Source organism: Nerophis lumbriciformis, linkage group LG02 (genome assembly GCF_033978685.3).
Source record: "Nerophis lumbriciformis linkage group LG02, RoL_Nlum_v2.1, whole genome shotgun sequence".
NCBI classification, from domain to species: domain Eukaryota; kingdom Metazoa; phylum Chordata; class Actinopteri; order Syngnathiformes; family Syngnathidae; genus Nerophis; species Nerophis lumbriciformis.
The window spans coordinates 28720532-28747935 of record NC_084549.2 but is presented as its reverse complement, the minus strand read 5'-3'; the positions used below and the strand labels follow the sequence as shown (position 1 = coordinate 28747935).

General features: G+C 40.6%; 1 protein-coding gene and 1 long non-coding RNA gene across 2 annotated transcripts in view; one reads left to right on the top strand and one right to left on the bottom strand.

Annotated features, from left to right (window-relative positions):
* macrod2 (mono-ADP ribosylhydrolase 2) overlaps positions 1 to 27404 on the top strand; it is a 1158848-nt gene that overhangs the window by 66120 nt on the left and 1065324 nt on the right. The gene's annotated exons all lie outside the window — the stretch shown is intronic.
* The window catches only part of LOC133606378 (uncharacterized), a 71991-nt gene that overhangs the window by 34648 nt on the left and 9939 nt on the right, over positions 1 to 27404 (bottom strand). The window contains exon 2 of the long non-coding RNA XR_009815237.1: positions 13833 to 13915. This is a non-coding gene — a long non-coding RNA (uncharacterized lncRNA). The remainder of the gene's footprint in view (positions 1 to 13832; positions 13916 to 27404) is intronic.

Here is a 27404-nt window from a genome sequence, read left to right as displayed (position 1 = left end):
ACTGTACTTCGAGCATCTCTGCTTTTGTGGCAGGTTGTCAGGGCTTGGTGCGGGTGGCTATACTTTATGTACTTTATGTAGATTGTTAGCTTCACGTCGTGGCAGTTGAGGGGAGAAGGCGAGTGTTGTTAAAGCTTACGTCGCTGAAACACATCATACAACGCAGCTTTGTGGTAGCTGTTGTGGCATTCCTTGGCTCTTCAGTGTGGGAGCATTTTCCCGGTTTCGGGGAACGTGTTTGGAGTTGGGGCTGGCGAGGCGGGTGTTTAGAACGGCAAGGCGTGCGGGTTGGTTCCGAGGTTCAAATCGGTGCCTGTTGGCACCCTGTGGAAGGGGAGGCCACCGATGTGATAAGTCATTTAATTTTCCAAATATTTTCAAGATCTACTAATATAGTCCCTAAGATGGACAGGTTGGCAACCACCTGCTTTAGCTCTTTAACCCCATCCTGTGACTCGCTACTCCCGATGTCTCACTTAAGCCTGGAATATACTCCCACGTCGCGTGGCTTGCGTCAACCCTGACGGTGTCTTGTTTGATTTATAGTTGTTCCGTGTGGGGCATACTTGCCAACCTTGAGACCTCCGATTTCGGGAGGTGGGGGGGCGTGGTTGGGGGCGTGGCTAAGAGGGGAGGAGTATATTTACAGCTAGAATTCACCAAGTCAAGTATTTCATATATATATATATATATATATATATACCGTATTTTCCGCACTATAAGCCGCCCCGGGTTATTAGCCGCACCTTCAATGAATGGCATATTTCAAAACTTTGTCCACCTATAAGCCGCCCCGGACTATAAGCCGCGCCTACGCTGCGCTAAAGGGAATGTCAAAAAAACAGTCAGATAGGTCAGTCAAACTTTAATAATATATTAAAAACCAGCGTTCTAACAACTCTGTCCCAAAATGTACGCAAATGTGCAATCACAAACATAGTAAAATTCAAAATAGTGCAGAGCAATAGCAACATAATGTTGCTCGAACGTTAATGTCACAACACACAAAATAAACATAACGCTCACTTTTTGAAGTTATTCTTCATTCGTAAATCCTTCGAATTCTTCGTCTTCGGTGTCCGAATTCAAAAGTGTGTGTATAAGGTAAGACATATTATCTGGCACTTTGTTTCGCAATATTATGCAAACACAACTTTTCTTACCTTCTGGTACCTGCTGATCTGTATTTGGGATCTCTATAAATCCTGAAAAATTGTGCGAGTCCGCCTTTGTAGTCCGTGACGACACCGTAGTCTATAAGCGTCTTTTCATGAACCGGAAACACCAAGAAGCACCACCTTTAAAATCATCCAGGTGAAGTTCGCTTGCTAGCGTTGTTGCCTTCATTCGAATAGTGATGGTGCTGACACTTCTGCTTGCTGCTCTCTGCTCAACAACCCACTGTTCGAGTTTGTCCTCCAACAGTTGCCATCTTGCTTTGTTCCCTCGGAAACTCTGTTTTGTCTTCTTTACCTGGCGCAGGTCATCTTCTTGCTTCCTCCACCTACGCACCATTGATTCATTTATGTTATATTCTCTTGCTGCTGCTCTATTTCCGTGTTCTTCGGCATGACTTATTGCCTTAAGTTTAAATTCTGCGTTATACGCGTGTCGCTTAGTAGGAGCCATTTTGTGGTCTGGTCTTTACAGATGTAAACACACAAAGGAAATGAAACGAAAATCCGCGCAATTCTTCTTCTACGGGGGCGGGTGGTTGCTTACAGTAGAAGAAGAAGCGCTTCCTGTTCTATGGGGGCGGGTGCTTACCTTGGCGGTTGCTTGCGTAGAAGAAGAAGCGCTTCCTGTTCTACCGGGAAAAAAGATGGCGGCTGTTTACCGAAGTTGCGAGACCTAAACTTTATGAAAATGAATCTTAATATTTATCCATATATAAAGCGCACCGGGTTAAAAGCCGCACTGTCAGCTTTTGAGTAAATTTGTGGTTTTTAGGTGCGGCTAATGGTGCGGAAAATACGGTAGTATATATATATGTGTATGTATATATATATGTATATATATATATATGTGTATGTATATATATATGTATATATATATATATGTGTATGTATATATATATGTATATATATATATATATATATATATAGCTAGAATTCACTAAAAGTGAAGTATATATATATACTACCGGTATAGCTCGGTTGGTAGAGTGGCCGTGCCGTCAACCTGAGGGTTGCAGGTTCGATCCCCGCTTCCGCCATCCTAGTCACTCCCGTTGTGTCCTTGAGCAAGACACTTTACCCACCTGCTCTCAGTGCCACCCACACTGGTTTAAATGTAACTTAGATATTGGGTTTTCACTATGTAAAGCGCTTTGAGTCACTAGAGAAAAGCGCTATATAAATATAATTCACTTCACTTCACTTCACTTCTTAAATATATATATATATATATATATATATATATATATATATATATATATATATATATATATATATATATATATATATATATATATATATATATATATATATATCAAGAGGGACAGAGACAGCGCACAGTGCATGAGGATCACATGTTACCATGGCGAGAAAACATGGAGAGACTGGAATGTAATAGAGTGATCTATGTTTGTCTGATGCCATCTCCTGGTGAATGTTGGTTATAGCGTACTGGGGTTACCTTTTGGTTGGCCAACGATTTACGTGGTGTTGCGCACCTGACGTCAAGTGTGTGAGTCTGTTCTGAAGTCTACAGTAAAGAGACGTACTTCATCCCCTCGCCTGTTTATTGCCTCCAACTCAATATATTACAACAACATTGCTCCATGCGGACCTGGAGGGGGCGTGGCCTCCAGGTCCGCCTGAATTTCGGGAGATTTTCGGGAGAAAATGTGTCCCGGGAGGTTTTCGGGAGAGGGGCTGAATTTCGGGAGTCTCCCGGAAAATCCGTGAGGGTTGGCAAGTACCGTATTTTCCGCACTATAAGGCGCACCTAAAAACCACAAATTTTCTCAAAAGCTGACAGTGCGCCAAGCTGACAGTGCGCCTTATAATCCGGTGCGCCTTATATATGGGTTAATATTAATATTAATTTTCATAAAGTTTCGGTCTCGCAACTACGGTAAACAGCCGCCATCTTTTTTCCCCGTAGAAGAAGAAGAAGCGCGCGGTGCATGCTGGGATATGTGACGTTTCATTTCCATTTGTGTGTTTATGTAAAGACCCCAAAATGGCTCCTATTAAGTGTGTTGTCTGTCTAATTATAAATAATGCAGACGAGGCGTGTTAACTGAGTTCTCAACGTTTACTCACAGCGTGCTCATAACCACATTCTAACTGCCAGCATACAACAACGCTTCTCAGGGCTACCGCGCATGCTCGTCACTATCGTTGCATGCTGGGTAGTGTAGTTGTTATATTTGCTAGCTCATAACATCACATTAAGAGACACGCTTACGCGCTTAATTCAATACTCGCCGTCATTCCGGGTGGATTGACAAAAGACCTCCAGCCGCTAGATATTGGTGTCAACAGGGCATTCGAAGCTAGACTGCTAACTGCGTGGGAACAGTGGATGACAGAAGGCGAACACACGTGACGTTCACCAAGACAGGGAGACAGCGCCAGACGACATACGCCACTATCTGCCAGTGGATCGTAAATGCCTGGGCTGATTCAGTCTCATCTGTGGTCTGAGCTTTCAGGAAGGCAGGAATTGTCACTGAACTAATAAACGGCAACGACACTGACTCCATTAATGACGACTTCGACGAGACGGAGCCGGCCATGTTGGATGCCGTATTCGCTCAACTGTTTAATTCGGACACTGAAGAAGAAGAATTCGAGGGATTTGTGAATGAGCTATAACTTCATAAAGTGAGCTTTACATTTTTATTTAGTGTGTTGTGTTGTGTGACATTAACGTTTGAGCAACGTTGAGTTATTGATATATTGTTATTGCTCTGCACTATTTCACGTTTTACTATATTGTGATTGCACGTTTGATTTACGTAACACGAGTAAATCAGCTGTTTATTCATTTTGGGAGTGAACGGAGTTGTCAGAACGCTGGTTTGTTATCTATTAATAAAGTTTGACTGACCTATCTGACTGTTTTGTTGACATAGGTGCGCCTTATAATCCGGTGCGCCTTATATATGAACAAAGTTTTGAAATATGCCATTCGTTGAAGGTGCGCCTTATAATCCGATGCGCCTTATAGTGCGGAAAATACGGTATGCGTGTGGGGTAGCGCCACGCTTGTAATTCTCTTCCAAAACACTAAGGAGCAGTGTTTCCAGAAGGAGCAACTGCAGCTGTTGTTGACTAGATATTTATTGTATTTCCTTCCTGTGAAGTGACATCGACATATGTGTCTACACCGGAACTAATCGTACACAATCCTCTGATTACTTTTAAAGGACAATTTACTTATAAACCAGAGAAAAATACATTCGTAAAGATGGACCGTGCAACTTCTGAACGAGTCGCAGCAGAGGACGCTATTATTATTTGCAATGCTATTTGCCGTTCGGGAAATGGGACAAGAGAGAGCTATCATATAAATAAAAATGTTAAATGAAAATTTTTAGTAAACCACATGCTGGTGTTAATCTGTATGGTCATGTTCACAGTTCACAAATGATCGTGAATATACCATGCCTGAAAGATTATTGACGGAGAATGAGAATTGTGTGTGAGAGACAAAGGTCCACAGTCGGTACAGTCAGTCGGTACAGTCAGTACTGGAAAACCCTGCAAGAGGCCGTTAAGCATCCCCCACAGCGAGCATGTTGACGAGGGCCACAGGCTCCGGCCCCCCCAGTGTGCATGGAATAAAGGAATTGTGTGCATGTCTTTGGAGGTGGTAGGAAGCCGGAGTACCCGGAGGGAACCCACGCAGTCACGGGGAGAACATGCAAACTCCCCCAAACCTAGGGATCGAACCAAGGACCTTAGTATTGTGAGGCACATGCAGTAACTCCTGTTCCACTGTGCTGCCCATGTCATATATACAGTCGTGGTCAATAGTTTACATACACTTGTAAAGAATATAATGTCATGGCTGTCTTGAGTTTCCAATAATTTCTACAACTCTTATTTTTTTGTGATAGAGTAATTGGAGCACATACTTGTTGGTCACAAAAAACATTCATGACGTTTGGTTATTTTATGAATTTATTATGGGTCTACTGAAAATGTGACCAAATCTGCTGGGTCAAAAGTATACATACAGCAATGTTAATATTTGGTTACATGTCTCTTGGCAAGTTTCACTGCGATATGGCACTTTTGGTAGCCCATCTACAAGCTTCTGGTTGAATTTTTGACCACTCCTCTTGACAAAATTGGTGCAGTTCAGCTAAATTTGTTGGTTTTCTGACATGGACTTGTTTCTTCAGCATTGTCCATACGTCAGGACTTTGGGAAGGCCATTCTAAAACCCTGATTTAGCCATTCCTTGTATTGTGGCCAAACAAGCTCAATTTTTGTTTCATCTGACCACATAACTTTCCTCCAGAAGGTCTTATCTTTGTCCATGTGATGTCATCCAATCATCCATTTTCTACAGCTTGTCCCTTTTGGGGTCGTGTCGGGTGCTGGAGCCTTTCTCAGCTGCATTCGGGCGGAAGGCGCAGTACACCCTGGACAAGTCGCCACCTCATCACAGGGCCAACACAGATAGACAGACAACATTCACACTCACATTCACACACTAGGGCCAATTTAGTGTTGCCAATCAAGCTATCCCCAGGTGCATGTTTTTGGAGGTGGGAGGAAGCCAGAGTACCCGGAGGGAACCCACACAGCCATATGAAACAACAATTTAGCTGTTTTTATCACAGATAAAAACAAGAACTTATTTGCTAAATGAGCCAGATATTCATGTCTTTAACAAGAATAAGAGGAAAGGTTCCCACACTTTGCATGTTTTCACCCGCTTTGTTGTTCCGTGCTGATTGGGTGACTCCGGTAAAACACGAGTGACAAGGTCACCGACTATTCTCGACAAATTAATTTGTCGTCAAGTTTTATTGTCAATATTTGTCTCCAAATAGTTACACCTCAAACCTTAAAATATATATTTAATTTGTTAAGGCAGTCACTGCTCAGGGCAACTTACTTAGCCAGACGCGGAAACTCTACCAGAGTTTTCTTTGCCTAACTCACAAGCCTATCATTACCTTCTCGTCATTACTGAGAACATCACATTTTTTTAAAATTTTTTGAAGCCACTTTCAGACAGTTTTGCAAAAACAAAATATAGCGGGTAGTATTTGGTGCTGTCATTTGAAAAGAAAAAAACTGCGGATTTGCGCACCAACTGCGCATCCTCCTGGGTTTTATCTGAAACTCTGTGTCGAGTACTGTTTGGCAGGGTACAGTACGAATGGATTTAGAATAAAGTAAATATTTGCACCTTCATGTTAGGACAAATGCATCGCTACGGTCTGCATTTTGGTTCTACCTTAGCTGAACACTCGTGCACATTTCCTTAAACTTTTTGAGACATGTTTGGTGTCATTGGAGAAGCTTCGCAACACCACTTGAGCGCTTTGAACCTCACATCTCTTTATAGCCGCCAACCTAACCAGTGAACTGCACTGTATATGAATGCCAGTATGATCCAATAGACTCAGTTGTCAGCTATGGTCTATATTTCTTGGCCGAGGTTCTGAAGACCTTTACTCCCTCTTTACCCACAGGGTGGCTCTTTTTTCCGCAGGCTACATGTTAACCCAGGCTTTCTACCGTGCTAAACCCAATTTCTTCCTCTACTGCTTCTCACCGCATCATCAGAATAAAGCGCAGCAGAGCCAGCACATACTCCCAATGGGCAGATTTAAATGTGTGCCACTGTACAAAAATCCACTCTGTGGGAGACTCATTTCAGATGCTTATATCCCTGCCTCTCACATTACACTAAGCTGCTGTTTTATTTTCTTTGCCGTTTTATCAGCCACATCTACACTTATCTTATGGGAAGCATGTGTGTATGTGTGGACTTGCATGAATAATAGTGTTCATGTCTGAATCCCAAAATTTGATTACAATGTTCACTATAACAGGAAGGAGACCAGCAAGCAAACAGCAAAACAGGATGTTAGGCAATTGAAAAAACACATTTTGCAGGTGCCACTTTAGAGCCAGAATGTCTCCCTGGCACGTTGCCCAGGAAAACCCTAATTAACAATCAGGCTTTCTGTTTCCTCAAAATAGCTTGGGTTCACAAGATCTTAATAAAATGAAGGACGGGTGGGTCACCACAAGTAGCTGTCAACACTTTAAACGTCATTCAGTGGTTGTTGCACTCCTAAAAAAAGACAAATTCATCTCCAAATTTTAATCAGCAATATAAGAACTGCAGATGGATATTTTCCTTGAGCCCCGTCCAAGACTTTTGCACTTAATTTGTAGAATCTTCTGTTTTATTAATGGTATGAATTTAGTTTGAAAAATATTATGTTATCCCTTTAGACCGGGGGTCAGCAACCCGCGGCTCTCGAGCCGCATGCCACTCTTTCGCGCCGCCCTAGAGGCTTCCTGGAGCATTTTTAAAAAAGGATTGAAAATGGAAAAAGATTTTTTGTTCAAACTGTGATTGATAGCCGCTTTTTGATAAACTCATAGACTGGTGATCTTGCTCATTTACGAGCTTAAAAGCTAGTTAGCTTGAATGCTAACATGAATATAACAGACAATAACGACTTACGCCATTACAAATGACATATCCGGATCTAAACTTTTATAAACACATAGCTTTCTGATTAACTAAGCTATTCAATTTTGCAATGAACACCCTGGGATCTCTTCGAACAGTGTGAACAGACATTTTGAGCACATTTAACAAAACTGTGATCGTGATAACCATGGTCATTTTGGTCACAATAACCGTGATTTAAAATGTTGACATGGTTACATCCCTAACATAAACACATATAATATTTTGAAGAACATTTCAGAGGATTTTGAGTGTGAAGATAAACATCGATACCCACATATAGCAGAGTGAATGTCTCTGTATTAGGCCTGCAACAAACTAGCTAATTTAATAGTCGACTACTCATTAGAATAAAATAGAATAGAATAGAAAGTACTTTATTGATTCCTGGGGTAAATTCAGCACCACAGTTCGCTCACAATAAACAAACACTTAAGTATTCACATATCAAGGAGAGTAAAAAATTAAAGATATGGAATAGTTGACTAAACGATTAGTCGACTAATCGTGTTATGATCGTACATCTTTTTCGTAATTATAATTTAGCCATCGGCTTTTAAATTAAGTTTGATATATTTTCAGGCATGTGCAAGCTAACGATAAAGAAAAAGGACATTACTTCATTCAGAATTTGATATTTATGAACTGTGCTGCTCATTAGACTGCTCCATAAACATAAGACATGTTTGGTGTCATTGAAGAAGTGGTGTATTGAAACACCACTTGAACGCTTTGAACCTCACATCTCTTTACAGCAAAAGTACCTCTTTTTAAATGTATGTCCATTTAAAAGCAACGACAGGCAAAATGTTGATAAAAACAAGGTATCAATTTTTCACAGCCTTTTCTCAATACTTTGTTGATGCACCTTTGGCAGCAATTACAGCCTCAAGTATTTTTGAAGACGATGCCACAAGCTTGGCACACCTATCTTTGGGCAGTTTTGCCCATTCCTTTTTGCCCATAAGTCTTTGCAGCACCAGCATCAGATTGGATGGGAAGCGTTGGTTGCTGCATTCATCTTTCCCTCTATTCTGACTAGTCACCCAGTTCCTGCTGCTGAAAAACATCCCCAAAGCATGATGCTGCCACCACCATGCTTCACTGTAGGGATGGTACTGGCCTGGTGATGAGCGGTGCCTCATTTCCTCCAAACTTGATACATGGCATTCATGCCACAAAGTTCAGTCTTTTTCTCATTGGACCAGAGAATTGTGTTTCTCATGTTCTGTCAGTCTGACAGGTGCATTTTGGAATTTTTTTACGAAGGAATGGTTTCCGTTCATACCATAAAAGCCTGATTTGTTGATAACTGCATAGATGGTTGTTCTTCTGTAAGGTTCTCCTCTCTCCACAGCGGGAAGCTGTAGCTCTGACAGAGTGACCATCAAGTTCTTGGTCACCTCCCTGACTAGACTAAGATTAATGCAGCAATGTACAGACATACTGGATGAAAACCAGTGCTTTCCATTCAATCTGATGGAGTTTGAGAGGTGCTGCAAAGAGGAGTGAGCAAAACTGCCCAAAGATAGGTGTGTCAAGCTTGTGGCATTGTGTACAAAAAGACTGGAGGCTATAATTGTCGCCAAAGGTGCATCAAAACAATATTGAGCAAAGGCTGTGAAAACTTACGTACATGTGATTTTATTTTTTTTATTTGCAATTAAAACATTTTTTAACGTTGTCATTATGGGGTATTGTCTGTAAAATGTTGAGGACAAAAATGAATGTATTACATTTTTGAATAAGGTTGTTACCTAACAAAAGCCGTAAAAGTTTGAAGCACTTGAAATACTTTCCGGTTGCACTCTACAAAGGACGGTTTTTGTTCAAAATTTACAGATGCTTGAGGAAGTTACGATGACCAATTTTGTCAGGTTTCATTATAATTAGCGCTTAGAGCTGCAACTTAAAAGGACAACTTTGAGCTGAGACTTGCTCATTAGGGCCCTGAATAATTATGCTGCATCATGTTCTTTGCTTCCTGATGAAACTGGCCACATACCTTTTAACCTGAATGTGGCCAGTTGTATTAGTCCACCCCCAGACTCTGATCCAGTGGCATTCGGGTGCAGGCATGGGAGAATGGGAAAGCGCCCATAAAAGATTAAACTTTAGTTTATTTGATTGTTTTTCTTGTGTGATGGAGCTTTCACAATGGGTCTGCCCAGATCAGTCTAGTCTGAATTAGCCTTAGCAGGAGGGAGAGAAGGGGCGCTGAGAGGGGCCACAGCTAATCCCAGGATATTGAGTAGGATTCCTAGGATGAGACTGCGCTCCTTTGCTTTCCCGAGTGTGACGGTGGGGATGGGGAATAAAACGGGGGGATGAAGGAAAGGGGTGGATTTTGGCTTTTTTTTCCTGCCCAGTCCCTATTGTCTAGAGTTTTCACAGTTTAGGGGCGCAGTATCTGGGATTCTCTGCCCACTGAAGTGAGTCTTTTGGGGGGATGGACAAACAGGCAGTGTCGGCCTCTGAGGATTATGTCCACTGAGATAATCGGGATCAGTTCACAGTGTCTTCGAAGGGGGTCTTGGTCTATGTCCAGCAGAGAAGAAGCAAGGACGCCACTACCCTGTGTAGAAGTAGACTATGTCCACATCCCCCTCTCACTATTAGCACACCTGCCTCTACCCCTTCTACTCCATGTTCAACTCACTCAAAACCAGTGCCATTTTTTTCTACAGCCACATCTGCTTTTCACATTATGCATACCCTGCTTCTATATTTTTGGACAAACCTCACCCAAACAAAAGCCCAGGAAATGGGTGGGACCGAACAAGACCGTCACTATGTGTCGACAATAAAGGGAACTTTGACGCAAACGGATACGTAAGTGGAACAGCCATTCTTGCCGAGTATAACATGCACATCCAGAGATAAAACAGGAAAGAACGCCTGTTAAAACAGCACCATTGTTGTTTTGTTTGAGCTGAAACCAGTGAATATCCTTCAAGCCGAGCGCTCCTCTGTATCTGATTTACAACTTTATCATCTGTGAGTTGGGAAACGGTGCCAAACAGATCTACAGTAAGACCCTCCGCAAAGGCCGCTTGCCTTGTGCTGTTACTAAGACACCATCCTAACAACTGCGAGTATGCGCTGAACTGGTGAGCAACTCCAGCACGTGCATAGACCAAGTTGGCCAGCACAAAGGCCAACAAATAAGAGCTTTCATATCTTCACTCCCCCACTTCTCTGGGACAGTTGAGGGGCTGAATGGAAAGCTGTGTGTGTGTGTGTTTGGTAGCTGAGTAGCATAAGGAAAGCAGTGTTAGGGACATTGTGTTGCTGGACTTTATGGCTCATTTGTCCTTATATGTTTAGAATGCCTGTTTATCAGCAATGCAACATATTTTTGTTTGTTTTAGAAAAAAACGAAAATGTAAGTTCTGGTAAAAAAATAAGGAATTTCAATTGATGTTCACTGTGTGTTCTGTAAAAGTGTCACAATTGCCGCATGTTTATATATAATTTGATAGCAGTTAAAAGGTCCGTTGGGAAATTATTTGTAATAGAAGTAGAAAGGGCAACAGATCATTTGTCAGTCAGCACTAATTCCTGATGTAATGCTGCTGATGTAGCCAGACAGTGCAGGTGTTAACTCAAAATATGTATTCCCTATGCGTGTTACAGAACTGCATCCTTTATCTGTTATCATTCATTTCTTTTTCACATTCCCTTCTCTCCCAAATGTACTCCTTTTGCAATCCTAATAGATATTGTGAGGAAATGCAACCATTTTAATTTGCTCAACAGAAATACAATCTTATGACATAACTGTAATCTGATTGTGTGGCTGAACAACAGTCGGTAATACTTTCTATAACTCCACTCCATAGGAAATAATTAAATTACCTGTTCTACTTTGTCTCATGTTACTCTGATGCACAGAAATGTCCAATATTCTAGTTACATTCACCCCATGATTTCAGTTATGTGAACTCCACCCTGAACATATAATTATTCAAAACGGTAGCATATGTTATAAGATATATACAGTATTTCAAAGGAACTTTGGTTTGTCAATCAGTGTTTGATGCACAGCTGCAGTCTTGCACATGTGTTGTACTACTGCTTGATTATTGCTATTCGGGAGCTTATCGGAACGCCCAATAATTAAACAATGAGAGAGGCGGTTTTGGCAATCAGTCATCTATGAGATGCTCCAATTGATCACTAATTCAACTGGTAACTGTAGAAAATTGAATTTCTAGCCCTAACATTGTTCGTTAACCACAATGCCGATGAGATGGCCATCCAGATTAATGATAATGGGGGGCTGAGATGGTTTCGGAGACGGCCTGTGAATTTGATTATCTCCAGACGGCTGTGGAGACAAAGAGCAGCCAGTCAGACTCTTATGTGAAAGTACTTAATGAAAACCCTGCTTGGAAGGTAATTGGGAAATGTTTGTCTGGCTGCATGCTTCTCAGCTTACTGTATGCAGCCTTCTAACATATCTCTTTTCACTCATGCCTACACACGCACGCGCACACACTCACACACCCTACACAACCAAAACATCACTTTTGATGGGTTTGAAATCAATTTTGATAATATCAAATAACAATTCACCCAGGCTTTTTGTATGAAAGTATGTGGCGAAACATCTTCACGGAAATTATTTGTGATCCAAATCTTGTTTTCTGTTACCAACCAGTTCATGGTTTGACAAAATATTACTCCAAAACACTTGAACATAACATTTTCAAATATACGTTTCTATATGTTTTTCATGACCCATAGAACCTTCAGCTGTCTTTGTAATACAACATTCTAAAGAGTGTAAAATATCAGCCAGCATCTTAATAAGCATCTGGTTTCTTTTCTGTAAAAACCATGACCGCGATATTGCAAGGGCGACAGCAGCACTAGTGCGTCGTTTAACATCATTCTCCTACAATGAATAGCTTAATCAGCCTCTTTTATGAGCCAAATTGGTTGCAGGCAGCAAGATTGATCTTCTCATAGAAGATCAGATGCAATGTATTTAAAAGGGGAAATACTTTACAAAACACTCTTGTGTGTCTACATAACTGTGATGCACATCAACAGAAAAGTCCAAATTTGATGAAGCAATTATGTTAAAGCAGTCCTTTTGTGCAAAACCGACCTTTTTTTATACCTGTTGGCACCTGTTTTTTTGTATTTGGCATCACCATAACTCCAGGAAAATTTATTTCAAAGCATGGAGGCATGGCAGAGATTTTAATCAAACACTCTTGCCTCTTTCCTATCAAGCTGTGAAAAGTTATGTTGTTTGTTAGAGCTGAGAACTTCAGCTATTAACAGCTATTATCATGTAGCATCCTCATGCTCTACCCACATAGCCAATTAGCTGAAATTCCTACCTGCTCAGTGGCCTTGTGGCCCTGAGATCGGTAGGTCGTGAGTTCAAACTCCGGCCGAGTCATACCAAACACTATAACAATGCTTGGCACTCAGCATCAAGGGTTAGAATTGGGGGTTAAATGACCAAAATGATTCCCCAGCGCCGCCACCGCTGCTGCTCACTGCTCCCCTCACCTCCCAGGAGGTGGAACAAGGGGATGGGTCAAATGCAGAGGGTAATTTCACCACACCTAGTGTGTGTGTGTGTGTGTGTGACTATCAGTGGTACTTAAACTTTAACTTTTTTGATGACTGATCATCAAGTTTATTTGTTAAAAACAGGGGTAGTATAAGTAAATAAACATTTCTGTAAATGTATTGGCTTTGGATTTAGATTAATTTTTAACTGTAGTTCCTGGACAAGGAATTACATTTCGGTAATTAATAGCAATAAACAAAACAACACAACATAATTACAACATTAAAGTTAAAATATAAAATTGCCTTGGCCTCTACCCTATGCATTCATAGATCCATGATTTGACTAAAATTAATGCAATTACTGTATTTTCCGGACTATAGAGTGCACTGGTATATCAGCCACACCCAGTAAATTTTAGAAGACAAAAATATTTTTCCATATATATTAGCCTCACCGGACTATAAGCCGCAGATGTATATGTCGTGAAAATGAGTTATTTTCACAGAAAGATTTTGTAAATGTTTATTTACATACCTTAATGGTTTCCAAACGGTGTCTGTAACACCATAGTAAAACAGCTGATCAAACAAAACAGATGTCATTGTCATTAACCCACCAGCTGCAGAAGCTACAGTATCTCTCCAATCAGCTAGATCGACTCAATGAAGTCCACGGTGATGTTTTGGTGAATTCACGAAACTGAAACAATACAAAAATAATGCCATTGTAAGTTAAAACTACTAACACAGACACTCATAAAAGTGTTAGCATAGCACGTACAAATATGTTAAAGTTAAAGTTAAAAGTTAAAGTACCAATGATTGTCACACACACACTAGGTGTGGCGAAATTATTCTCTGCATTTAACCCATCACCCTTGATCACCCCCTGGGAGGTGAGGGGAGCAGTGGGCAGCAGCGGTGGCCGCGCCCGGGAATCATTTTTGGTGATTTAACCCCCAATTCCAACCCTTGATACTGAGTGCCAAGCAGGGAGGTAATGGGTCCCATTTTTATAGTCTTTGGTATGACTCGGCCGGGGTTTGAACCCACAACCTACCGATCTCAGGGCGGACACTCTAACCACTAGGCCACTGAGTATCTGCATGAAAACACTCCTACAGATATCACACATGGGACAGGTTAGTAGGTATGAATTGTTTGTTGTATTGTAAAAGCAACAAACGTTACTTGGATAATGAATGAAGAATCCATATGAGTAGAAAACGCTATAGACTGCTTTAAGACAGCTTTAAGACGGAACTGCACTTATACTTCCGATTGCACTGCAGTGAACTCGTCTAAAAGGTGGCGCCACAGCACAAACAATAACACACCTTTTCAGTGTGTTTGCCTGTTTAAAAAAAACAAAAATAAAATAAAATATGGCCGTCAGCGAAAAAAAATCCACACATTAGCCGCACCGTTTTATATGCTGCAAGGTTCAAAGCGTTGGGAAAAAGTAGCGGCTTGTAGTCCGAAATTTACGGTACTGTTCATTTTGGACGTTTAACTCCTCATGCGTACTGCTGCTGTTTTTTTGCGGACATTGACTAAGACACGTCTAACATGTGCGTGACTATGCAAAATGTCCAAAAAGCTCATTTTTTGTTGTACTTTATGCATGGCTGTTTCATGTTCACCTGCTTCAACCAAGTGCTGCATTTAAAAAACCACACTCAGCGAAGATAGCTTGCTAGCATCATAAATAGATTTTCTGCTCCAGAGAGAAGGATTCTTCTTATGCAAATATGATAGCCTGACACACTCATACAGTTTAAATCAATTATCACCACATCTCATAAATGAACAATATACAGTAATGAAATGAAGATTTGACAACTGTATGCATTTTTTTAGTCTTTTTAACATCATATAGTTACTGTACCTGTATAATGGATGTGCTATATGGCTTAAAATCTATATCTCAATATATACTGCAGCCTCCTGTGATAACGATGTACTGTATATCACAATATATATTTTCATGTCTAAATTATATAATATCTATTTCAATCAGGTTACAAAATGCTTTTAATTTGGCTGGGGGCATATGCGGTAACATATTGTCATTCCCGGTTGTATTATTTTCTCAAAACTATTATTTATCTACTTGCTAATGTACTGTTAAAAGCTGCTAACTTTCTGTTGTAACTTGTTTCTATCTACAATTCCGTCTCATATTCTTCTGTTGTTTGGATACTTTACATTAGAGCAATATTAGTCATACCAATGTTGATGGTATTAATTAAAATATTTTAAGATCATTGAATGATTCATTTTCGATCACTACTAGAATCAGACAAAACAACATTACTTTTTTCCTTATTCTCTTTTTAACTTTATTAAATGTTTTTGTCACTCTGTGAGGAAGGACATACAAACCTTGTTTCCATATGAGTTTGGAAATTGTGTTAGATGTAAATATAAACGGAATACAATTATTTGCAAATCATTTTCAACCCATATTCAGTTGAATATGCTACAAAGACAACATATTTGATGTTCAAACTGATAAACTTTTTTTTTTTGCAAATAATCATTAACTTTAGAATTTGATGCCAGCAACACGTGACAAAGAAATTGGGAAAGGTGGCAATAAATACTGATAAAGGTGAGGAATGCTCATCAAACACTTATTTGGAACATCCCACAGGTGTGCAGGCTAATTGGGAACAGGTGGGTGCCATAATTGGGTATAAAAGTAGATTCCATGAAATGCTCAGTCATTCACAAACAAGGATGGGGTGAGGGTCACCACTTTGTCAACAAATGCGTGAGCAAATTGTTGAACAGTTTAAGAAAAACCTTTCTCAACCAGCTATTGCAAATAATTTAGGGATTTCACCATATACGGTCCGTGATATCATCAAAGGGTTCAGAGAATCTGGAGAAATCACTGCACGTAAGCAGCTAAGCCCCTGACCTTCGATCCCTCAGGCTATACTGCATCAACAAGCGACATCAGTGTGTAAAGGACATCACCACATGGGCTCAGGAACACTTCAGAAACCCACTGTCAGTAACTACAGTTGGTCGCTACATCTGTAAGTGCAAGTTAAAACTCTCCTATGCAAGGCGAAAACCGTTTATCAACAACACCCAGAAACGTCGTCGGCTTCGCTGGGCCTGGGCTCATCTAAGATGGACTGATACGAAGTGGAAAAGTGTTCTGTGGTCTGACGAGTCCACATTTCAAATTGTTTTTGGAAACTGTGGACGTCGTGTCCTCCGGACCAAAGAGGAAAAGAACCATCCGGATTGTTATAGGCGCAAAGTTGAAAAGCCAGCATCTGTGATGGAATGAGGGTGTATTAGTGCCCAAGACATGGGTAACTTACACATCTGTGAAGGCACCATTAATGCCGAAAGGTGCATACAGGTTTTGGAGCAACATATGTTGCCATCCAAGCAACGTTACCATGGACGCCCCTGCTTATTTCAGCAAGACAATGCCAAGCCACGTATTACATCAACATGACTTCATAGTAAAAGAGTGCGGGTACTAGACCGGCCTGCCTGTAGTCCAGACCTGTCTCCCATTGAAAATGTGTGGCACATTATGAAGCCTAAAATACGTCAACGGAGACCCCCGGACTGTTGAACAACTTAAGCTGTACATCAAGCAAGAATGGGAAAGAATTCCACCTGAGAAGCTTAAAAAATGTGTCTCCTCAGTTCCCAAACGTTTACTGAGTGTTGTTAAAAGGAAAGGCCATGTAACACAGTGGTGAACATGCCCTTTCCCAACTACTTTGGCACAGGTTGCAACCATGAAATTCTAAGTTAATTATTATTGCAAAAAAAAAAAAAAAAGTTTATGAGTTTGAACATCAAATATCTTGTCTTTGTAGTGCATTCAATTGAATATGGGTTGAAAAGGATTTGCAAATCATTGTATTCCGTTTATATTTACATCCAACACAATTTCCCAACTCATATGGAAACGGGGTTTGTATATGTATCTACATGTATATGTATATATGTGTATATATGTGTATATATATATATATGTATGTACTGTATGTGTATATATTTATATATATATATATATATATGTATGTATGTATGTATGTATGTATGTATGTATGTATATATATATATATATATATATATATATATATATATGTCGAAGTTTCTGTGATTTATCCGTTATACAGTGCTCAGGTTTCTCATAGTCATTCACATCGACGTCCCACTGGGGTGAGTTTTTCCTTGCCCTTATGTGGGCTCTGTACCGAGGATGTCGTTGTGGCTTGTGCAGCCCTTTGAGACACTTGTGATTTAGGGCTATATAAATAAACATTGATTGATTGATTGATTGAATACCGGAGTAGAGCGGACTATACGTTTGGGCAGGAGAAAAATACAGAGTCAACTTGTTTTTCCACTCTACTGATACTTTAAAGCCCTCCCATGTCCAGGGAGTTTTTTCTTAGTTTGTAAACAAAACAACAAAAAAGCATTTTGGGATATCAAAAAAACCATGACTCATTGACCTACATACTGTAGGTCTTTCAGTGTATAGTATAGCATGTTAATCTATCTGTCATCCTTGTAAAAAAATCTACTTTATTTGCTGCCATAGAGGTGAGAATTTTTAGCTTCTATTTTGCTTGCAGGGACACTACATTGTCTTGATGACACGCCTTTGCACTGTGGAGGGACATTAGCTACAAGCGAGGACGTTGGATTGCGTTGAGGATGTGGTTGTTGCTTGTTGTTGTCAAATTTGCGGGACACAGCCAGAATGTGTCATCAACATGCATTATCATAACATGACGATAATATTAAAAGCTCTATCATCGGCCAAATGGTATCATTTATATTGTATAAAACATAAAATATTGTATTAGATAAAACTAGATCACCTTTATTGGAATAAAAGTGCAAGGTAGTAATCATTTTGAGGAGATACATAAATACATACATAAATAAATAAGACCATGGGGATGTTTTGGAACTACACTTGAATGGTGACCTTCACACCTTAGAAGTTATTGTTTGCGATTAAACCATTTTAAAAGGTGCTGATAATACAAGAATTATATTGCTTCCTACGTGATACAATGCATTTTTACGTTGACTTATAATTTCTGTATTAACCTTGCTCATCTTCACTGCTCCATCTGAATATTTTCACCTGCCCCAAACTTGATAATAAAGCTAGAGAGCCAAGACAAGTATGGGATTTGCACACTATTTTGAAATATAAAGAGTCACCCAGGTGTTGTTTGCATTTCAGCAGCAATTAAGGCCAGGTGCCACAGGCATAAGTAATGATATTTAGTTTGGCATGCCCTAGAGTTTTGCATATTTCCCAAATTGAAATGTACCTGCAATGGTCTATAGAAATAAACTGCTACAAAAGCACATTGAGGCTAAATACACACATACACGCACGCATGCCCACACACACACACGCAGGCATTGACAAAATAAAAATGCAACTTCAAAAAAATAATAATATATGTATATTCACACACAAAGTTCTTTTGAGATGTGTGAAAATTAGGCATCTGAAGCCTGGTAAATGATTATCGGCCACACATTCTGCTGCTAAGATGTATCATCCTGCGAACCAGCTTCCTCTGCAGTGGACATTTGTGTTTTGCATAACAGGGCTATTTTTTTCTGAAATGTATATCTCTGACTGAAGAAATAGACTAAAACAAATCTCCATTGTGGAGGACGCTGGTTCTCAGGAGGATAGATCTAAGCTTACTGCATATCATGTGTATACATTTCTATGCAAAACACCCTCTCTGTTTAAACTCAAACCTTACCTCAAGCTTATGTCTATCATTTCAAAAAAAAGCAAACCATCTCACCTCAGGAGATAACATTATGTTCAATCAATCAATCAATGTTTATTTATATAGCCCTAAATCACAAGTGTCTCAAAGGGCTGCACAAGCCACAACGACATCCTCGGTACAGAGCCCACATAAGGGCAAGGAAAAACTCACCCCAGTGGGACGTCGATGTGAATGACTATGAGAAACCTTGGAGAGGACCGACTGCAATGGATGTTGAGTGGGTCTGACATAATATTGTGAGAGTCCAGTCCATAGTGGATGTTAGGCCATTGCAGTGCTTCTCAAATCTTTCTGTTACGCCCCGCCCCTAATAGGAAGAATTAAAGTACCACTGATAGTCACACACACACTAGGTGTGGTGAAATTATCCTCTGCATTTGACCCATCCCCTTGTTCCACCCCCTGGGAGGTGAGGGGAGCAGTGAGCAGCAGCGGTGGCTGCGCTTGGGAATCATTTTGGGATTTAACCCTCAATTCCTACCCTTGATGCTGAGTGGCAAGCAGTGAGGTAATGGGTCCCATTTTTATAGTCTTTGGTATGACTCGGCCGGGGTTTGAACCCACAACCTACCAATTTCAGGGCGGACACTCTAGCCACTAGGCCACTGAGCATAAATAGTATCATTACTTTATCAATTGTTATAAGTACACCTCTGCATACCACTGTATTAAAATTGTTTTTAGTCTGCAACAGAAAATACTTACAGTGCATCAATTTTCTTGAAATTAAAAAAAAAATCCTTATTTAAACTGCAAACATTTTTTGAGCGACTTCAACCATTTTTATTCTGAAACATGTAATTGATTAAACTCAGTCAATAATAATACATTCAAATTGATCATTAACTCAGGAGCACAATATAAACAAGCCCCCCACTAACATTCAAAACAAAAATAATTACAACTATTTGTGCTGATTTTTTTAATGGCTACAATGGCTACAATTTTCTAATGCACAGCTTTTCGAAGCAGGGTTCGAAGCATGTCACTGCATGATACTGATAAAGCATGTTCCCTGGGGTCACACGTATCCCCCCATGGCATCACACCGCAACCTCATCCCCCTCCCCGACTAGTTGGAAATAACTGTTTTCTAAATGTATTTATTTTTTGACATGATTGTGGTGACAAAACATGCATCTTATCCTCCATCTTAACTGGGATAATTTAAAAATACTTTCTCCCAAACTGGAACTCATTCTATAGACACATCGGAGCACCCATCATTTCTGACTCCCATAACCCCTTTGTAACCTCAAAAGCACTCAATAATTCATGCAAGCCAATGTGAGGAGAATACAAATACAGAACAAGAGTTGCCTGTTCTACATATATCAGAGGGCCTCCTTTGAACTTGTCATACTGATTCTGCAACAGGACTGACCAAAGCCCCTTTTTTATCCACCCCCTTTTTATCCACCCCCTTTTCCCAAAAATCACTGCACAGACTACATTTTGCTCTGTTCTGCTCTTGTCCTGCATCTTGCAGTAATACCCTCACAAACAGGCACACACACGCACACACACATGTCGTCTGAATTCCTTGAGCCTCTGCGGTCAGAATCTTTCTCGCTCATCTGCTGCTTCAATCTGGCTCAAACTAATTACCTTTAATTTGTCTTTTTACCATCCTACAGTGTTGCGCAACTTCCGAATGTGTCTGTCGTGACAAGTGTCGATTAAAAAACCATCACCCAATTAAATCAGTGAACAGCTCATGTTAATTAATATTAGAGGTTTATGGTGTGTGGCACTGCATGGCTTTTAGCACTTGGTACCCGTTTGACCATGCAATGGGAGGGCCGCTTTGGGGGCTGGGACAAATGAAGCTTGTCAGCTAAAATGAGGTCTGCTTGGAAAATGACCACATCAGGTATACTAATGCATTCAGGGTATTTATTATCTTTATTCAGGCACAGCCACACAAGTGTTGAATGCCATCAAAATCAAAGATGACAAATGTATTAGACAATAAAGAGGTCAATTAGAAATTAGCATTCACCTAAAACAGGGCTATTTAGAATAAGAATCAGAAATACTTTAACAATCCCCGAGGGGAAATGAAGATTTTCAGCACAATCCCATTCAAAAGCAGACCAACATTACAGGGTTTGATTGATTGATTGAGACTTTTATTAGTAGGTTGCACAGTGAAGTACATATTCCGTACAATTGACCACTAAATGGTAACACCCGAATATGTTTTTCAACTTGTTTAAGTCGGGGTCCACTTAAATTGATTCATGATACAGATACTGTATATACTATCAGATATATACTATCATCAAGGGAGACAGAACAGGATCGCTGACGGGTCTGCCAACTTCCGGTGCCCCTTACAAAAAAGGTGAGAAACAGGTAAACGCTGGGGGGGATATTCAGTCTAAGCCTGGGCCCCTGGAGAGGGGTTCCAGACTGATGCCAAGGGGAAAAAAACATCATAGCAATAGCACACATAGACATGTGTGTAAAAGGGAAACATCAAAGACAACAAAGGACATTAAAAACATTAAAAGTGCAGAGCTGATGCAACCAGCCATTTCTACATACAGCTACAAAAGTAAAATACAACCCATAAAAAAAACTAAAAAAAACATACACACTGTGACGGTCTCTGCGATGTTCCACGCCATCGTCTGCTTGGGTAGGGGGAGCATGGCCAGAGACAGGGGCAGACCCAACAAAGCAACCCTCGGCCGCCCACTAACTCTCGGCCAGTGTCCAGTCTGCATGGATGAGCGAGGATGTGTCTAAGGAGACCAAGGTGTCCGATACCTGCTCATTCAGCCAAGACACTGTGAATCTAGTCTGTTCCGGCGCTGAGCGCCAGCTCCGGAGCCCTGTCTCTTCAGCCGCATTTCCTCCAGTCTCTCCAAACGGACTCTGGTGTGGCAGAGACCCAGCAGCTGGTCTCCATGGCCAAAAGGCTCCCGGGAGGCAAATGCGGCCCGGAGCTAATAATATCTAACAAAAAACACCAGTAAAAATTGGGGCTGTCAAATTCAGCGTCAAATTCATGTGATTATCACATTACTTTAACAGCAGATGGCTACCTGAAATGCGTAGCAGGTACATATATGGCCAGTGATCAAGTCGAGGCATAGGCCAGTGCAAAGTGACTGCTTCAAAATACACCCAGATCATGGGACTTTAGATTACCGTATTTTCCGCACTATAAGGCGCACCTAAAAACCACAATTTTTCTCAAAAGCTGACAGTGCGCCTTATAACCCGGTGCGCTTTATTACGATTCATTTTCATAAAGTTTCGGTCTCGCAACTTCGGTAAACAGCCGCCATCTTTTTTCCCGGTAGAACAGGAAGCGCTTCTTCTTCTACGCAAGCAACCGCCAAGGAAAGCACCCGCCCCCATAGAACAGGAAGCGCTTCACCCGCCCCCGGAAGAAGAAGAAAAAACGCGCGGATATCACCGTACGTTTCATTTCCTGTTTACATCTGTAAAGACCACAAAATGGCTCCTACTAAGCGATCCGGTTCATAAAAAGACGCAATCTCTCCATCCGCACACGGATTACTACCGTATTTCACAGCTGATATTCCTGTGAACCGCACTGTGGAACGGGAGCACGTACGGTGAATATTCGCACCACAGGGAATGAGAAGTCATCCTTCACTGTGGTTCTAGCTTGCCATGCTAACTTCCACCCATGATGATATTCAAAAGGAAGACCTTGCCAAAAGAGACCTTTCCAGCCGGCGTCATCATAAAAGCTAACTCGAAGGGATGGATGGATGAAGAAAAGATGAGCGAGTGGTTAAGGGAAGTTTACGCGAAGAGGCCGGGTGGCTTTTTTCACACAGCTCCGAAGGCGAACACACCTTCACTAAGACGGGCAGATAGCGCCGGTCGACATACGCCAACATCTGCCAGTGGATCGTAAATGCCTGGGCAGATAGTTTCGGTCACAACTGTGGTCCGAGCTTTCCGGAAGGCAGGATTCACAGAACTGCTGCACAACAACAGCGACACTGAATCCGATGACTTCGACGAGGCGGAGCCGGCCATTTTTGGATCCCACGCTTGCGCAACTTTTCAATTCGGACACCGAAGACGAAGAATTCGAAGGATTTACGAATGAAGAATAACTTCAGAAGGTGAGCGCTATGTTTATTTTGTGTGTTGTGACATTAACGTTCGAGCAACATTATGTTGCTATTTATTGCTCTACACCATTTTGAATTTTACTATGTTTGTGATTGCACATTTGCGTACATTTTGGGACAGAGTTGTTAGAACGCTGGTTTTCAATATATTATTAAAGTTTGACTGAACTATCTGACTGTTTTTTTGACATTCACTTTAGCGCAGCGTTTTTTTGACATTCACTTTAGCGCAGCGTAGGCGCGGCTTATAGTCCGGGGCGGCTTATTGGTGGACAAAATTATGAAATATGTAATTCATAGAAGGTGCGGCTAATAATCCGGTGCGCCTTATAGTGCGGAAAATACGGTATACCGTTTAAAAAAAAATGTGTATGGCATTTTGACAATAAAACTGCATTTGTCTCAAAATACTGGGGTGTTTTTTGAAAGTTGAATTAAATTATCCAAGCAAGTAATTTACTGTGATTAATAATGATTCATCACAATTTAAGTGTGATCAAAAAAAAAAAAATCACAGCACGAGTAAAAATGTAAGAAAAAAAGACTAATAATACGCTTTGCCATCTACAAAACCGACCATCAAAATGGCCCCAACATGCATTAAGTTTTTCACATTGGACATGAAAACACTTGGACCAAAAACAAACTTCTTTCTGCTTGCTCTACTTTGTCTCTATATGTGTTTGAATTAAAAAATTCAAGCCACTCTAAAAAAAGCGGGAGGATTTTCTAGTCTGTGACATGATTATGTGCAGTTAGTATGAAAGACACTCTTTTGACTGTAAACTTAAAGCACTCAACCCTCTTAACAAAAGACTGCATTTGCCACAGGGATTCCTTGTCTCTCTCAAATCGTGGCTGCTAAGTGAAGAGCCTTGCTCTTATTCAGCCTCAGCAATCTGCTAGAGAACCTGCTAATTGCTGGTGGTTAACTGAAAGACCTCAAAAAAAGCCTATTGTCTTGTTGAAGTATCCAGCCACAATGTTTAGCTGACTTTACTTATACTGAAATGCACACTCTCCCATAGAGCTGGGGAATCATTGGGCAGCTCACGATTCCATTACGATTACGATTAGATTACAAATCGATTATTGATCATCTTAAAATTATGTAATTTAATGCAGTTTTAATTTTTTTTAAATTTAACCAAATAAGCGTTTTTCACTTGCAACTTAAACAAGTGCATTTGTAAAAAGAAACATTCAAATTAATTTCCACATGTATTAAATTAATGAAAAGGAGGTGTCTCGCTGCAAATTTTAGAACTCTCTGCATTACTTTATTTACAATAAATACATTGATTATCGTTTATTGACGTTTACTCATCGATTTTATAATCCTCCATGTCCGAATTGCGATGCATCTAAAAATCGATTATTTCCCGCACCTCTACTCTCCCATATGGTTACCGCGTGGCTTGCAATATTCATAAAATTCATGGTAATAATTGCAGCCAGTATTACTCATGACAAACGTTTAATTTCCTTCAAAAAGGTGGCAGATGTCCATTTTCGAGTGACTGCAGTTCCTAACAAACCTGTTGTTTAAAGGTAAGTTCTTGTCTTCAAGCAACTTTATTCTATCATAGATCTTGAGGGCGTTTTTATTGGGATGCCAGCTATGTCAGTTATTTTTACTGATCGGAGGTTTGCAACATTTGTTCTTCATATTTAACGTAAGTTGATATTAAAGGCCTACTGAAATGCGATTTTCTTATTTGAACAGGGATAGCAAGTCCATTCTATGTGTCATACTTGATCATTTCGTGATATTGCCATATTTTTGCTGAAAGGATTTAGTAGAGAACATCGACAATAAAGTTCGCAACTTTTGGTCGCTGATAAAAAAGCCTTGCCTGTACCGGAAGTAGCAGACGATATGCGCGTGACGTCACAGGTTGTGAAACTCCTCACATCCGCACATTGTTTACAATCATGGCCACCAGCAGCGAGAGCGATTCGGACGAAGAAAGCGACGATTTTCCCATTAATTTGAGCGACGATGAAAGATTCGTGGATGAGGAAAGTGAGAGTGAAGGACTAGAGGGCAGTGGGACCTGATATTCAGCTGGGAATGACTAAAACAGTAAATAAACACAAGATATATATATATACTCTATTAGCCACAACACAACCAGGCTTATATTTAGTATGCCACAAATTAATCACGCATAACAAACACTTCCCCCCTCCCGTCCATATAACCCGCCAATACAACTCAAATACCTGCACAACACACTCAATCCCACAGCCCAAAGTACCGTTCACCTCCCCAAAGTTCATACAGCACATATATTTCCCCAAAGTCCCCAAAGTTACGTACGTGACATGCACATACCTGCACGCACATACAGGCAAGCGATCAAATGTTTGGAAGCTGCAGCTGCATGCGTACTCACGGTACCGCGTCTGCGTATCCAACTCAAAGTCCTCCTGGTAAGAGTCTCTGTTGTCCCAGTTCTCCACAGGCCAATGGTAAAGCTTGACTGTCATCTTCCGGGAATGTAAACAATGAAACACCGGCTGTGTTATCCGGCACAACAGTCAGGGGGTGCATTCTACGGCGGGGGTGCATTATCTGGCACAACACCTGCCGCAATACACCGCTTCCCACCTACAGCTTTCGTCTTTGCTGTCTCCATTGTTCATTGAACAAATTGCAAAAGATTCACCAACACCGATGTCCAGAATACTGTGGAATTTTGCAATGAAAACAGACGACTTAATAGCTGGCCACCATGCTGTCCCAAAATGTCCTCTACAATCCGTGACGTCACGCGCAGGCGTCATCATACCGAAACGTTTTCAGCAGGATATTTTGCGCAAAATTTAAAATTGCACTTTAGTAAGCTAACCCGGCCGTATTGGCTTGTGTTGCAATGTTAAGATTTCATCATTGATATATAAACTATCAGACTGCGTGGTCGGTAGTAGTGGGTTTCAGTAGGCCTTTAAGGCTATACATGATTCATTTTTGGCAAGGAGATTTGGTTGTGTAGTAGTTCAATTTTAGGCAGCTACTCAGTGCTTTAACTGTTGTTTTTTATGTCCATTGTGATTGCCCCGCATCCAATCCGGGGTGTAAATCACACACTTTAAAAATTAACACTTTACTGGGTTCTGTCTAAAAGCAAAAATGACTAATTAAAGGACTTTCTGTAATTACTCTAATGAAGCTCTTTTTCAGGATCTTGCTGCCAATAAAAAATGTTTGTATTCCCATGATTGCAATAATAGCATCACTGATATTCATAGAACATTGACAGCAAACCATTTTTTTAGTCTGCACAGGCCTTGTTTGTATGTGCGGCTTTTTTATGTTGGAACTTAATGTTGAATTCACCTGGCATGTTTGCAAGTATTGGAGTTCAGCACTTATTTCACATTTGAAGGCCATACGGTCTGGTTGTCCTCATAATCTGGAGATTGGCGGAGCAAGTTTATTTAAAGAGCACAATTCGTACGCAAAGCAACTCAAAGCGCTTTACAGATGCATACAATGACAAGAAGGTAAAATAAAATCATTAATAAAAATAGAAACATAATAATAATGAATTCATTGAATTAAAAGCAAACAGTCTAGATAAAATACTTTCAGTTGTCATACGTACAGCTGAATTAGAGCATGTGTCAAACTCCAGGATGCTCCCATGGGACCATATGAAAATAAATATATGCCCTTTCATTAAATGGCAAATTTTAGCAAAAAAGAACCTCAGCTCACTCTCGCAATATCATCCCGTATCCATCTTGTGTAATGCAAACATAGTTGGAGGCTAAATGGCAATAGCGGAGAATGCGAGTCCATGTGTGACCCAGTCTGCCACACAACAAGGTGATAGCAAAAAAGAAGGAGCTTATTTACTACAGCACGGACTACAATGGCAGACGCGCACAAGACATTCTGGGTGCATTTATACCATATTAGGATAATCTGCTGACGGTTTTCCCAATTTGTGACGTCATCAATTGTGCACATTTCAAACAGCTCGTTTGGTGGAAGTATTAAAAGAAGGCAGGATTGTTTTATAAATATCTCCGCAATGCCTCCACAGTTTGATTTCAAATTTTCGGGACTTATGCCCTGTGATGAGGTAGTGACTTGTCCAGGGTGTACACCGCCTTCCGCCCGAATGCAGCTGAGATAGGCTCCAGCACCCCTCGCGACCCCGAAAGGGACAAGCGGTAGAAAATGGATGGATGGATGCAGATCCCAGATACATAACAGCAGGTACCATTAGGTTAG